The 16,157-nt window shown below is 41.9% G+C and overlaps 1 protein-coding gene across 6 annotated transcripts in view; it reads right to left on the minus strand.

Moving 5' to 3' along the window:
• LOC116228578 (uncharacterized) overlaps window positions 1-15,079 on the minus strand; it is a 54,778-nt gene extending 39,699 nt beyond the window's left edge. For 4 of the 6 annotated variants that reach the window (XR_016464180.1, XR_016464177.1, XR_016464178.1 and 1 more), the window contains exons 1-3: window positions 13,732-15,079; window positions 2,048-2,155; window positions 711-852 (exon numbers count right to left, since the gene is read on the minus strand). The gene's annotated coding sequence lies outside the window, so the exon portion shown is untranslated. The remainder of the gene's footprint in view (window positions 1-710; window positions 853-2,047; window positions 2,156-13,731) is intronic. The other 2 variants (XR_016464182.1, XR_016464181.1) reach the window with 1 other exon arrangement.
• Window positions 15,080-16,157: the final 1,078 nt, after the last annotated feature.

Below are 16,157 nucleotides of genomic sequence, written 5' to 3' on the forward strand. Positions count from 1 at the left end.
ACTTGAGAACCCTAAGAGAAAAGCAGGATGCTTCTGGAAGCAACAACTGTTTCTTTCTAAAGGTTGAGGAGCCGATATCACTTGCCCTCTCACTGTTTCCTTCTCCTTCAGCAGCACATTCCAGGTTTTCCACTTGTGACTGCCCAAGGAGCAAAGGAAAAGAACACTTCTACTTACCTGCTTCATATGAAAACCATGGGCCGCTCAGCAAGCTTTTGCCCTTTCAGAGAGCCCTTACCTAAAATAATACTAGGGAAAGCATAATAAAGGAACATAAAGACACGAGGAAGGTATGTTCACCTGGAGAAATATACATACAGAAAGGTGGGAGGGGAAATAAAGAACGGAAGAAAAAAAATCTGGCAAGTTTTAAATGATGTAGAGGTTCTGCTGAAAGCCTTCTTATAGCCTCATTTTGTTCTAAATTTTTTTTTACTTTTTTATTTTTTTTTATACCATGCAGCCAGATTTTAATGACTGAAATTTGCTGTTAAGTACAATAAGGAGAGAGGATCCTTGTCTTTAGGAACTGAATTCATTTCTTCACTTTGAGAGAAAGGTGAAAGAGGCAGGTAAGAGTGGAAAGTATACTTTTTCTTCTTTCCAAGGAATAGTTCAGTGGTTTGTATAGGCAAAAATAATAAGGTTTCTAGAAAATGCAAAGGTCCTACCCATCCAGATTCTATTCATACTCAAAAGGTGACACATACCTGTGGGAACTTGGGGCTCACAACAAAGTACAATCTGTTCCACTTCCAGGAGAGCACCATACTAAAAGCAGCTGGAGCACCTGCTTCTAGCCATCTGCAAGTGCTTTAAATAAACTCCCAGGCAAGACTGAAGGCATTTTCCCTGTGGAAAGAACAAAGAATGGCAGATTTAGCGAGAAACATAAAGAACCTAATGCAAATATTAAAATGCCTAAGAAGTCAGGATCAAAATAAGCACATTCTCATTTTTGCCAATATTAAAAAAAAAAAACCAACAAAAACAAGAACTGGAAGAGGACTGGGAGGCCAGCACAGTACCCCAGATTAATAAAATTAACATTTCAAAATAAGCAAGCCATTAGATTTGTGGACAGTCCCCACATGTAAACTGCTGCTCTGAATACTAAGAGAGTGAAGAGTCTGTGCACCTATAGCTTTGATGCACTGCCCAAAGTTTTGGCACTAGAGGTCTGATGGTCCACCTGTGAAAGTTTATAGCTTAGAAGTAGGCAAAAAAAGGTTTCTATGTGTATTTATACAAATGTTTATACATTTATACCCTACTGCCAGGGTATAGTCACTTAAAAAAAAAAAACAGGTCACTTCTGACAGACCTCTGACGTCAACAAAGAAATCTCAAGTCTGCAGAAAGCAGAAAAAAAATATTTACAGCAGCACACCAACTAGAATACACTTTAAACCCATTTTCCAATTGACAGGTAGCTAATACAATAAAGAGTTCAGAATGCCCCCACATCCATCTCAGATTCCAAATGTCCTGACGTGGAGTTGAGGCTCCACACACACACAAACGCTCAGAGCTACATCCTCATAGGAGAAATGGGTACATCAGAAGAGCTAGAAACATCTCTAGTTCAGTGACTGTTTCACTGTTGTCCTATTGCAAGGCTGATAGGAAACAGCACATCCCTGACTGGGAAGGGCTGCATGTCCTCTTCTAGGAAACAAGAATAGAATATGCACGCAGAGACTATAGATAACAAACTACAGAAGTAAACTGTCCACAGCATAGAAATACATTAACATAACAGATTCCAATAGCACAAACCAAAGCCGTCTACTCATCTTTTCACTCCCACATACATGTGTGCCAAAGCTTATTTTAAAAAAAAAAACAAAGGGCAATGCTAATCTTTCAAATAAACACTACAGGGAGGATTACACTTTCCTTTCCCTCCCCCCCAGCTACCATTGCCCCCAGTTCTTCCTGTTCTCTTTCCACACCTTTTTTCCATCAGACAGTGTTTCTGCTACCTCCTCCTCTGCCTCTTGTCTGGCTTTCCCACCCCCCCCATTATTGAGCTGTTATTTCTTACATGCTGTTTATGCAGGACTCCTTTGCTATTTTGTACAAAGCGATGAATCCCTGCAGCTTGCATCTGGGATGCTGTGACATCCTCCATCATTACCTCTGCTAGCTTTACCTGAAGTGCCAAGAGAAAGGAGATAGATGTACATGTTGTTTAAAGAAAACATTTTTATTTTAGTTTTACTACACACAAAGACAAGGAAAGCAGAATAAAATACCTGAAAAGAGGAAGGGTTTTAGTTCATAACCTTCACTCCAGTTTAACCTTGGTCAAGGCCTGTTATCAGCATCAAAGCTCACACAACTTTACCACAAAGCTTTGCCTCCAAACCTGTTGCTCACTGCTGTCCTGAGTCCCACACCAGGTGAAGCTGCCAAGCTGTGCAGATCAAGCAAGGCAAAACTACGCACAGCAGCAAGCTCCACAGCCCCCACTTTCCCCAACAGATTCCCTGCAGCCATAGAAAGGTCTAACCTAGGTACTGTCATCTTGCAATAGATGACGAACAGTTCAAGCTCACCATTATATATGCAAACACTGCCTTCAAGAAAGTAAATGGAAAAAAAGAAAATTTCCCTGTGGGTGTGATTTTGGCACTGCATTCTATTATATTTCCCTACACAAGCTGAGAGTAACAGGAGTCTTTCATCAAGTTTGCAGGGCAGAGAGGACATGTACTATACAAGTTTATTACTATGCCTCCTCTATCAAATAGAAAAATCTGTCTAAACTTATTTTGAAAACTGCATGGCCAGCTTATGCAGTAGTTAGATACGTGGCAAGGTTGCAGTATTACTCTCTAAGGAGAATACAGTAAATGTGCTTATATATTTTGTTAATTCAAGCATCGTGTGGTCTCCAAGCTCTTCTATGAGAAGTATGGATAACTCCTCATCATGCCTTCCTATTTCAGAACACAGTATTTATCACAGATGTGTACAATACAGTGGCATAGCTTAGGCCTGTTATATAGGTCAGTACCTGCAATGCACATGAGAACATAGTCTGCCTCCGCAAAGGAGAGTGGCTGCAAAATCTATTTTGGATAACCCAATTTGTATTTAAGGAAATCAACGTGTGGTCATTTTTAGAACTGTGAATAAGGCAACTGCTGCATGCTTATATATTTGATAAGTTTTATTATAATATATCCTTATATGAATGCCTATGCAGTGTAAATGCTTTAATATAAGATACTGAATTTTTTTTACACCTTATTTTCTAAACGACACTACATTTTACCACGTTTATCCATTTTCTGTGTTGTTACAAAGCGCAAGCAAGAAGACACACGATTTTAATAACTCACACAGCAGCTCTTCAAATCCATTATAAAAACATGTTCTTATATAAAGACTTTTAACTTGGCAAGAAATGTGCTTCCTTTCTACAATGGGCTTGGTTCATAGCAATACCTGGGCAATGGACATGTACTTAGTAGGAAAAAAAAAAATCAGAGTCTGTAAATGGGGTTATTAACTCTGATGTAAACCAGTACGTTCATACGTTTTGATACCTTTGGAAACATAACTCATCTGCCTTTATTAAGGAAACAGCTGACCTGTCCTGATTCAATCTGAAAGCAAACACTCTTGTTTAAAAACTGCAAACTGAGCAGTTGTGTTTTATTTTATTATGTTTTCCTCTTTTTAAACAACTTCCTTATGATCTCACCACAATGAGTTGTGGTATCTATCTGTGAACTGGGCCCACTGTTTACAGCATTAGTCTATGTAACCAACATTCAATGTACTTAACTGAATGAGCAGATTCATTCTTTGGAACTAAGAACAACTGACTTTGGTTTGGCCAGAGAGCAGGGAAGCTGTGGCCTGGTAAAGGATGGGTGCTGCTGTACCGGGCCATGTTGCACATAAGGAAATCACTGGCTGAAAGACTGATGGCTAACAGAGCATCATCAGCGTTTGGAAGTGGGTTATACTGCACTGCTGCAAACCAAGTTACCAATGATATAACACTACTTCAAGAAAAAATAAAAAGCATTAAAGATATGTAGATATTTATTTTAATGCTGCAACACCATAGCTATCGTTTTTCACTGCTCTGATATCCAAGGATTCCTAGTACTACATGAATGAATTTCATCTGCTTTGTTTTTTAGTTTCGGTATTTTCATTCAAAGCAAAGTAACTCCTAAGTAACTCCTATTTCTTTGTACTGCACTGAAATAAAAGAAATCCTGTTTCAGTATGTGATGCTTTTCCTACTTTCTTTTGGTTGTGCTTCAGTCAGCAGTTGTGCCTCTGAGCACAGCCCAGCCCAGCTCCCAGCCCTGGGCACAGATGGAGGCACACACAGACAAGATTTCCATCGAGGCTGTGTGCTGCCACAGCAACAGCAACACAGGTCTGCTCACCCCTGTTCTAAGCTTCAGATACTTAAGGCTATGCCTGAATCATGTTTCTAGGCACATCAGGCCCTCTGTCACTTATGTCCACACTGAACAAACTCTCAGTCTGTAAGGCAGCTCTGCTGACTATATCAACACCAGTAAGTCAAGCAGTAGCACAGTACAAGCTTGATCCATCTCCCTGCTGGCCCACAGCTTGCTCTCTACCAGACAGTGCCTCAGCTAAGCACAGCTGGCTGCAGCTGCCCTGGGAAAGAAGAGAAAAAGCACAGATTGGACAGCTGGTATCAATCTGTGCAACCCAGCCACACAGCCAAGGAACTGCTCTTGGCCGCCTCTCTCATACCCCCAACACTGCACCACCCAAATCTGAACCTAAACAGCAAATCTTGCTGTCAGGCAAAAGTGCAGCCTTCTACAGGACGTCCTTTACCTACGAGCATTCCAGACCAGCAGGGAACTCTGCCTCCTCATTTCCAATTCTTCCCCAACTAACCAGGTCCAGTTGCTATTGAAACCATAAACTATCCCATTATTCCACCCACAAATAACAGCACTTATTAGAAAAGAATTATAACAACAGGAAAAAAAAATCTGCTGAGCTCTTTGCTTCTCTGTAATGTTTTTGTTGTTGTTGTTGTTTTTTAAGTTCTAGAAGAAACAAATAAAACTGTCTAATGTGAGCCCTGCCAAAAATCAAGGCCATAGAGCCTCACTCTGCACTTCAAGCCCCAACCTTTTCTTGGGGTTATAGCTGCTTAGACCAGCAGGAGGCTAATTACAAAGGAGGAAGAAATAAACATTTTATATAGGGTAATGAAATGGAAGCACCTGAAGATGCTGCAGCAAATTACCGGAATAGCTGAGCTTATCAGATGGTACCAATAAAGGAGACAAGCTCAGATTCTTATCTTTCTTCCGTGCTTTACACCTCAAAGTAGCTGGTTCAGTAACAGCACAGTGGGTACAACTTCTGTGTTACGTCATAATTATTCTTGCACAGAAATAACAGCCTACAAAAGCAGTGACATTTGATACAGGCAAGTATCATTAAGTGTGAAAATGTACATCAGATTTTCATGCTTGGAAATTTGCATAAAAGAACAATTTCTTCTCCCTTGTTTATTACTTTCACTGGTTATTAAAGAACAAAACTTGTTGGCCTACTGCATATTAGCCTCCCTCCTTGCACCCACCCTCTGATGCTTTCAGTTCTAATACTCCACCTCTGGCTATTTTCCTCAATCCCAGAATAGTTTGTTCTAGGATACAGCCAGAAATGACAGCACAGCCTGAATCAACGGCCCAGAATTTTATTTGCAGCTCTAATTCAATATAAAGTAAGGCTATCAACCTCCCATTAGATCTCAAAGAGCAAGAAAGCATTTGAAAAATTAATGCACAAAAGGAAAACAATCTGTACTATATGATAGTTCAGGTCCCCTCACATCCTAAAAACTGGATTATGAAAATAAGAATGGTAGTAACAGGAATTCTCTACCCGAAGACCTTGTTTCTCTGCTTAGGAGGGGAAAGCTTTTTCCACAAAGGGATGCATCTCTGGGCCAAGCAGTCCACCATAAGGAACAGAAGGGATATAACCTAGTAAGGTAGGGCACTGATTCCTGAAGATGTTGACATTTCAAACTCAATTTTGCAGCTCCTCTCAAATGAAGAGTCCTCTCTAACCTCTGATTAATTCTGAGTCCCAATACTCACTACTTATTGAGTGCCATAAGTGTACAAGTCACACACTGCAGTGCAAGAACCCAGCAAGCAATGGCACATTTAACAGAGGAAAAGCAACAGCAAATTAGCTATGGTATGCTTCTGGACTTGTGCTGATATACTTTAAGTTATACAATCACCTCCCTTTTTCTTTAATGCACTGGTTTTAGAATGGTACACTTTTTAAAGGGGCAGATGGACATAACACACTCATACTGTGCTGTGACAGACTTCTGAACTGCGCATACTTCATGTTGTTGCCCCAACACCGAACTGGTGCACCTAAAGAGAACTCCTCTGAAGATAGCCCAGGTTTTAAGCTGTCTCCACAGCCTAGTAATCCAGGTCAATGGAAATGTATTATGGACTTCAACAGGAGAGCCAGAAAGACACACATCATGGATGTTTGGCTCATTACAATAAAACTTTTGAAGCACATCACTCCCGCAGTCAATGGTTGAACAGTCCCTTCAACATGATGCACACAACTGGTCTCAGTACCAGAAGGTCATATGCTAGCCTCTACTCTGTATCCTTCCAGTGATTATAGCCAGAATCAATCAGCAGAATACTAAGTCATCAAATAGGTTTTTACTGCTGGTGTAACACAGTACTCCCAAAGACTACGTTCAGCTGACAAAATATTAATGCTGGACTTTCAAGGGACTTATGAGCTACCAGAAAGGTGACATCTTGTGCAGCAAAACGAGCTAAGCAAGTTCATTTTAAATGCTTATAAATGCTTAAAGCATCTCAACACACATAGAACTGTCATACTGCTAAAGCTATGCACTGCTTATGTTACAGAACTGCTCATATAAACTCATTTCTGACCAAAAGCACCACTTAAACCAATGTGGTAACTGCAGGGAGAAAAGGATCAACAAATTCATTCCAATTCATCCTGATACAGCATTTAGAGTTGAAATCACAACTTTCATGAATGGCCCATTCAAATTGGGCAGCAGCTCTGTTAGCAGTGCAGCCAGTACTTACAGACAACTAACGCAGCAAAACCTATGGCTGAGCATTTTCCAGTCCAAGGTACAAACCTGATCCCTTTCCATTTGACAAAAAGGTCTTTGGTCTACATGCACAGAAAATTGAGAGGGGGGAGGCTGGTGGAACTGACTAAAGAAAATGGACACAGGCAATAAAAACAGCATTCCAATTTGTGTCTACCGTCCTGTAAATTTCACATCACATTTTTTTTCCAAATATCAAACTGACAGCAGGATCACCATTGTTTTCTTGATCATCTGACTTGGAGAAAAACATTCTAAGTTACTGCAATATGATGCAGCCGGATACTATAACTTAACATTTAATAAAGGACAAAACACTTCATACTTCATAAGGTACTGGCTTACCTTAACAGTCACGTGAAAAGATGGCAATAACCACAAGAAAGCATGCTTTACAGGAATATCTCTTTAAAAAGACTGTTGTTACTGTGAATCGAATGTAAAAAGATATATTGGAACAATCTAAAAGCCAAACATGACAACAATCAAAATGGCAAAATTGTGATCTTCAGCATAAAGTCCATATTGTCAGGACTGCACATTGCTGCCTTTGGCATTACCATGGACAGACAAATCACACTAATAACAAATGCCAGGATGAGCAGTTCAAGTAAGACAGAACTTGTTCCACTGCCATTTTAGTGAAGAAGAAAGAGAAAAGCCAGCTCCTTCAAGCTATATATACTCTATTATACTACTTATTTGCAATTCCACCTACTTTTGTTAGCTTGTTCTGAATTTGGTTAGATGAGTAATGAGCAGGATGGGTTTACTACCATTATGGCTTCTGGAACACATACAGGAATTGAGCTGGAATGATATTAATAGCTAAGTGATTAATTAGACAATCAGAAGCTCCCATCTGGAAAAAGCCTTTATCTAAATATGCTGCCTGGTTCCTCTGGGTTTTCACCCCACCTGACACTGCACACCTGTTATACACAACAGCGTCTCCTTAAGAATAAAGGCAGACTTCAACAAACACAAGACTTGAAGAGGGAAGTGCTCAGAGCAGGCCCCAACACCACTGGTGTTTTCACAGGACCCACAGATGCTCACATGTGATGAAGGCAATTCTCTGCAAGGACCAGAAAGGCTTCACTTGCCAGAGTCAGGTGTACAGTACAGTCCTAGACGGATGCTTAAGAGTAACCAGACATTGTGGAAAAGGGCTCCATGAGATATAGGCTGCAGTCTGAACAATGGCCAAAAGATTAGTTTGCTGCATTTGCTGGAGCCTCATTCGGCAAATTTGCAGTGTCCTGAAGAGAAGTGCAGGACAGCACCAGCACACTCAAGGCAAACCACCCTGCAGTCGGAGCGCCTGGGAATGCAATCTCCACCAAGCGACATCTCCTTGTAAGCTCAGTATCGCTCTGTCTCAGTTATTGACCCTATTTCTTCAGGACCTGACTTCATACATACCACATCTGTAAGTAGGCCAGTATGATCCTGTGGCTAGTGATTTATTAGCAAAAATTAACATATTAACAACTTTTGGCTCAGCTGAGGTCAAATCAAAGATCTTTGGAGGATCTGTGAATCAAAACAAGCCCCAGTCCCCAAGTGACCCAGATGAGCGCACAGCAACTCAAATCCTCACTGAAACTGTCTAACGTTCAGCTACATTAGGAACTGTTGGCTCTGAAGTGTAACACTTTAGAGATTGCCAAGTATTAGAATTGTCACAGCTCAAAGGAGCAATAGCCCACACATCAGGAGTACCTGATGATAAAAGTCTGAGTAAATCCATTGTATATCTTTAAATATCTGTGCCAATTCTGAGCTACAGTAGGTCACAAAAAGCCTAAGATAGATCCATAGGGCAAGGTGTAGGAGGAGTGGCTGAGGTCCCTGGATGTGCTCAGCCCAGAGCAAAGAAGCTGAGGGGAGGCCTCATGGCAGCTGCTGCTCCTAACAGGGAACAGAGGGGCATGGCTGAGCTCTGCTCTGTGACAGACAGGGCCCAAGGGAACGGCATGGTGCTATCAGGGGAGGGGCAGGTTGTGTACTGTGAAAAGGCTCTTCCACATAGGAGAACAAGGGAGACATGGCATCACGTCTGCCAGAGTTCAAGGACTGTTTGAACAATACTCTCAGACACTGGGTTTGAATTTTGGATGGTCCAGAGTGGAGCTGCAAGTTGGACTTGATCATCCATAGGCTCATTCCAACTGTGGATACTCTGTGATCATATAATCATAGAACCATGAGAGTTAAATAGGACCCTTAAAGGCCACCTAGTCCAACTCCCTGCAACGAACAGGGACACCTACAGCTACATCAGGTTGCTCAGTCACAACCAGCCAGACTCTCAATGTCTCCAAGGACTGAGCATCCAGCACCTCTCAGCCTGTCCTCGTAGAGGAGGTGTTCCATTCCCTTGGGCCTGTTGGAGTGTGTCCAGAGGAGCGCCACAAAAATGATCCATGTCATTCCTGTACTGAGGAATGTACATCCACATCTGGATGCAGTACTCTAGGTGAGGTCGCACCAGCAGAGAGGGGCAGACTCACCTCCCTCATCCTGCTGGCCACACATCTTTTGATGCAACCCAGGATACGGGCTGCAAGGGTACATTGCTGACTCATGTCTAATTTGCCATCTGCCAGTACCCCCAGGTTCTTTTTGGCAGGGCTGTGCTCTATCCTTACAACCCCCAGCTTGTACTGACAGTAGGGTTGCCATGACCCAAGTGCAAGATCTTGCACTTTGATTTGTTGAACCTCCTGAGGTTCACCTGGACCCACTGCTCAGGCATGACTGGGTCTCTCTTTATGGCATGCCTCTTCCTTGGTGTAGCAGACACTAAGCTGTTGACTACACCACACAGCTTAATGTAATCCACAAAGTTGCTGAGGGTGCACTCAATCCTTCTGCTAATGTCACTGATACAGATAGTAAAGAATATCCCAGTGCTGACCTAAGGGACATCACTTGTCACTGATCTCCATCCAAACACAGGGCGACTGACCACCATTCTCTGGGTACGGTCCTACAATTCTATCATTTCTTCTCCAGTGCAAACAGTGCAGCCTAGTATGCTGAAGTACTTAGGTACATCCAGGAGCATAAAAATATTCTTCCATGTTTTACATCACTATGAATCCCACTTAAGGGATTCATCTCATTTCCACTTCTGCTCTTTTAACAGCAATAGGTACCAATTTTCTGCCAACTGATTGTCTAGACTTAAGCACCCTTGACATACTATTTGCTCTTCTGCTTTGCTCCGAGGGAGACAATGACTATCTCCCTCCCACTCAGAGCACCAATGCAAATCCTGCAAGAACTGCTAAGACACTTTTAAATTACTCTTCTTCCCCCCCCCATCCTCCTGCTTGGAGTAACAGTGGAAAATAGTAAGGAGCTTGACATAAAGAAACGTGCCACCTTGAAACAGATGACATTATAACCAAGCCTGGCAACACCTATATTCATATTGCCTCATCTTTTTTAATGTCTGAGCTTAAGGGATGAAAAATCTACTCAGCAACTCTGCACATTATTTTTCAGCACCTACACTGAGCAGCTCAACTATCAGCAACATCCATGCGCAGGCCCACTGTCAGGGCTAGAGCTGGTAACAGAATCTTTGTAAGTGCTGTCTCAAAGTTTTACACTAGCTAGTTCCCAAAATAACAGGCAGTAGCAACAAGACAGTGAAGACCTGTTTCAAACTGAGACATTTTCAGATCATATTTACCATGCTACGGAAGACTACCAGGCTGAATACATCTACATACATCTGTGTGTGTATACACACGTGTGTGTGTACATATATACATATATATACACATACACACACAACAGAAGAAAATAAGGCTGAAAAGTAGTCCATGTGGCATCAGTCCTTGGCCTTTTGCATGCTCTCATGAAACTGCTTCATCATCTCAACTGATCCCCAAACCCACAAAAAAAACAAAACAAAGCAACACCAGTTTCATAAAATGACTATTTGAAATAACAGGATAACCTGGTCTCTGAGTTCTTCAACAATTCTCAAAACATTGTGCAAAACTTGGTAACTTAATATACACCACAGTCTTGCCTCATACAGCATACTTAAGGTTCTCCCCTATTTTGTGATGTACAGCAACCAAGTCAGGCAGCACAGAAATTGCCCAGAATCAAAGAACATGGGACTCCAGAAGTAAGTAAGAGAGTCAACAATGAAAAAAAACAGGATTTTCAGTTTCCTAGCATATGGTAGTTTAGTGGAAATGCAAAGTCACAGTCTGAGACAGTGACTGAGCTGGGGCCAACCCAGGGGAGCTCAACTGCATGCAATCCACCTGAGCGATCAGAAGGAGTGGAGCCAGGATCCACCCCCTTCCCACAGTTCATTTAAGGGTTGGCAATGGAGCTGTGGGCATCTTTTCCTAGAGATTCCCACCTACCTGAGGCCATCCAAAAATAAGCAGCTCTCTTCCTTCATTTCAGCATCCATGGCTGCTGTATTTGGGCTCATTGTCATTTGCTGTACCCAAAGACTTTGCTAGCCTGCTATTATTATCCCATTACAGCATTACAGGCAGCATCTCTACTGTATGGCAGCCACACTCCTATCATAATGCGAGCTTCCAGGAATGCATCTGTGCTATTACATAGTAAGAGCAACTGGTACCTTTCAGGTACTTATCCCACATTCACATTCATTTACTCACTTCAGCTTCATGCAGAGATCTGATTCTCCTACTTAAATTGTTAAATATTATGTAGAAACTTGGGGATGGCAGAACAACTGTTTTAATTTCATATATAAATGTACTTCTTCCTGGGCATCAGCAATACATTACTAATTCTTCTGTGACAACTGAAGGGCAAAATGCCAGGTTGAACTGCTTTTGAATAATGACAAAAGAAGACTGAATCACCTGCAAAGAGCAAAACGTTCAGTTTAGCTACCAACTAGATCATTACCACTGGATCCCAGCAGTGCATCAGAAGAGAGCAGCACACGTTCCTACCTCTGGAAATCACTATGACTTGCCTGTTTTTCCTCAGTCCACAACTACCATTAAGTGAGAAAATAATCACAGGCACCACACTGAAGTTTGGCAACAGCGATCTACACTTTTCCTGTGCAGAGATCAGTTCCTGACTCTAGTACAAAGACTGATGCAGTTTCTTGCTCTTAAAATTGAAGTGCTATGTTGGTTCAATGTTTGTAAAACTACTGCATTGGTAAAATGAAGGAAGCAAAACTAGCAACACCAGATATAAACTCAGTTACAGGAAATTAGCATTAGGAGCCTAGATGACTTAACTGAGGCACATCTAGGCCACTGGCTGCATGCATCCCAGTCCAACCTCACCCTGCATCAACCTAGTGGCAGCTCTTCCCCGTCAAGCAGCCTGGCTCAGCCCCAGGCACACACCCATCACTCAGCAACAACCAAACATCAGTGTGCTATTAACACTGTCTGAACTGAAATCAGGAGAAGGGCAGAGTGCAGTGCAGTAGTAACTCAAGTTATGCAAATAAATTTGAGCATTTTGATAGCTTGGATAAGCACAGTCATGTGAACAGTGAAAAACATACAGCCTTCCTTTCAGTTTTTCTCAAATTCCATAAAGGAATTTGACAATAGGTTTCAAGATTGGAAAAAAAAAAAAAAAAACACTTTTTTTTTTTTATTTGCGACTCCACTTTCAGTTTTCAAAATAAATTGCCTCCAAATTTTCAAATGGGATGTACAGAGCTGCCATCAGACATTCAACTCAACAATGTGACTGTCTCTCTTCGCCAGATTTTACAAGCCTCCTCTTACCAGTGAGAAACATCTCTTGCTTAACAGTCATGCCTTATTCCTGTAATTGCTGTCAGGCAGTACATACATTTCTAAACAATATTTTCAAGGATGAAGCACAGGAAGAGTAAATTTCATCAAAAACCCCCAAAAATGCCTTCAGAGCTCACTAAGAACCACAGCCATTGCCAGTGAACCAGACTGATGCATCAGTTTCACAGAAACAAAGTCACATATCTTACTGGTGCTATGGTGTGGTTGCTCTTTTTTAAATGTTTTAGTATTTTTTTTTTAATGTTAAAAAACAAAATAGGCTTTGTTACTTATATACAATAACTATATTATATACTTCATATGTGGCCTAAGTAAATTCCTCTTTGTTCAGCTGGCCCAGGCCAGCCAAAAGGTTGGACACCCATGCTCTACTATAAGGGATCCAATAACTTCAGTTAAAACAACGTTCATTTCTATCCTATGTTCAGTTGCACAGAAATCTGCAATACTCTTGAAACTATTTTCTGTCCTAAACAACCTCCCAATGCAGCACCTATTGTACCGCAAGCACACTCAGATTACACCACTAAGCAAGCAGCTCACTCCCAAGGTTTTGTTTTTTACGATCTGCTGTGCCAAATGAGCACAAATTACCAAAGCTCTGAGGGAAACAAAAGCACCTTGAGGCATCTGCTGCCTATGTCCCACAGCCTGGACAAAAAATAACACACACCAACAGAAACCAGGCCCCATTTAGCTCTGCACCATGGATGGAAACCAACACACCAACCTGCCAAACCCGGCCCGCCGCAGCCTTACCTTACACGTGGCTCTGGAAGCTTCCGCAGCCCCGCTGACACGCGGCACAGCACGTCCCACCCTGCTCGCGGCCAGCCGCCATCTTGTGCAGCCGCCCCGGCGCTGCCCACCAGGTGGGTGCTGAAATGGCGGCCGGCACCGTCTTTGTCACACGCGAGTGTTTTGCAGTCGCCGTTATACAGTTCTGGGAAAAAGGAATGCTTTGTTTTGTCTTTTGTTTTCTTCTCCTGTCTAAAGATACATGTTCTCACAAGCTATTGAAAAATGGCTTTTCTAGCAGAAACGTACAGTGGAAACAGAATGACTCATCCTGCAGCAGGGTTACTTGCCAGGTATGCACATCTCAATACTATGTCTATTCAGTGAAAAAGCTTCGGATTTGAAATACAATTGTAAACAAAGGAGAAAAATAAACCAGAACTTCAGAGCTGTTTAATCTTCCAAGGAAAATGAAAGTGGTCATTTAGAGTCATAAAATCATTTGAGTTAAAGAGGACCCTTAAAGGCCATCTAGTCCAACTCCTCTGCAATGAACTGGGACGCTTACAGCTACATCAGGTTGCTCGGAGTCCTGTTCAGCCTGATCTTCAATATCTCCAAAGATGGCGCACCCACAATTGAACAATCTGTTTTAGTGCCCCACCACACTCACTGTAAAAGACCTCTCTCTTATATCCAGTCTAGATCTCCCCTCCTTTAGTTTGAAACCATTTCCTCTTGTCCCACTACCACAAACCATGCTAAAGAGTCTGTCTCCTTCCTTCTTACAGCTCCTCTTTAGATACTGAAAGGCAGCTCTCAGGTCTCCCCAGAGTTCCAGCTCTCTCAGTCAGACCTCATAGGGAAGGTGTTCCATTCTCTTGGATCATTCTTGTGGCCCTCCTCTGGACACACTCCAACAGGCCCATGTCATTCCTGTACTGAGGAATGTACATCCACATCTGGATGCAGTACTCCAGGCAAGGTCGCACCAGCACAGAGGGGCAGACTCACCTCCCTCATCCTGCTGGCCACACTTCTTTTGATGCAACCCAGGATACAGGCTGCAAGGGCACATTGCTGACTCATGTCTAATTTGCCATCTGCCAGTACCCCCAGGAACTTGCACTTGGATTTGTTGAACCTCCTGAGGTTCACCTGGGCCCACTGCTCAAGCCTGACTGGGTCTCTCTGAATGACACCTCATAAAGCATGTCAAGCACACCACACAGCTTGACTTTCACACTCCCATTGTGTGTAACTGGGAAGTACAACGCTAGGTACAGTTCTTTTGCTCCAAGGACTCTTGCAGTATGAAGCAACATTTGGCTTCTCTGCTGTCCCCTTCACAAGAAACAGCAGCATCAATTTCTCTACAGGATCAATACCTTTGTTTCTGAAAGGGATATACTCATTTTTAAGTTATCTGGGAAAGAACAAATGCAGCTTCACTGCAGGGATTTAATTTTAGAACTCTTTTCAGCCCCTAGATGAGTTCAGGTTATAGCTCTGGGCAACAGATTAATTCAGGGGAAAGAAAGTGTAACAAAAAGCTGATGTTGGTGAGAGCTGTTTCAACAGGCGGGAGGCTCTAGAGTAACAAAGGTGAAAGGTGAACAAAGCACAGGAAAAATACTTAAGGGAAAAGTCTTTTGTTGGCCAAGATAGCATCATATATCATTTGCGGCTAAACATCTGTGCCCTGTAATCAGTCCCAGTGACATGGGGGATAAAATCATCAGCCTGGAAGAGGTCTAACAGGTATAACTAAAGGTTATCTAAAGCATCATTCTCTTACAATATAATAATAAAAAAAAGATGATTCTGTGAAAAATACAATCAAAAGCAAGTCTCTGTAATTCATATGTGCAGGGTCAGAATTCATGACTCCTTCCTTTACCATAACAGCTTCGACAGATACTAAAGAGTATTTGTTTCATTAAGTAGAAAGTTTGGCCTGAATTTTTAAACTCCTTTAGTGACTCTAATCACTTTTTGTTTCTGCCTCTGTTGACTTGGGGTCATGACTCTACTTAAATTCAGTGTGTATTACTTCTAGGTAATATTAAAATCTGCACAGAGCATGTCTCAATTCAGAGAATGAGGACTGCAAAAACTGGTAAATCATTACACATTGGTACTGACTACTAGGTCGAGCTTTGCTATCCTATTTATCTGTCAGAAAACATGGGATTGGAGTCTTGATGGCAGGTCTGTACTATGCAAGAACATACACTGAGCTCAATGCCCTCCTTACTGTGTCTTATGAATAAAGCCCAGAAGCCCTGAATGCTTATGCTTTATTTAGCATTCAAAATTGCTACTAATTTGCAAATTTGGAGAATTAAAGTTGAGATTGTGCTGTTTCTTAATTGTAGAGCAAAATTCTATTAGACATCCAGCAGACACATATTTCATCCTTCTCAAGCATCTGAAATAGCCATTTG

This window comes from Phasianus colchicus, chromosome 2, assembly GCF_987193195.1.
Source record: "Phasianus colchicus chromosome 2, bPhaCol1.hap1.1, whole genome shotgun sequence".
Classification (NCBI taxonomy): domain Eukaryota; kingdom Metazoa; phylum Chordata; class Aves; order Galliformes; family Phasianidae; genus Phasianus; species Phasianus colchicus.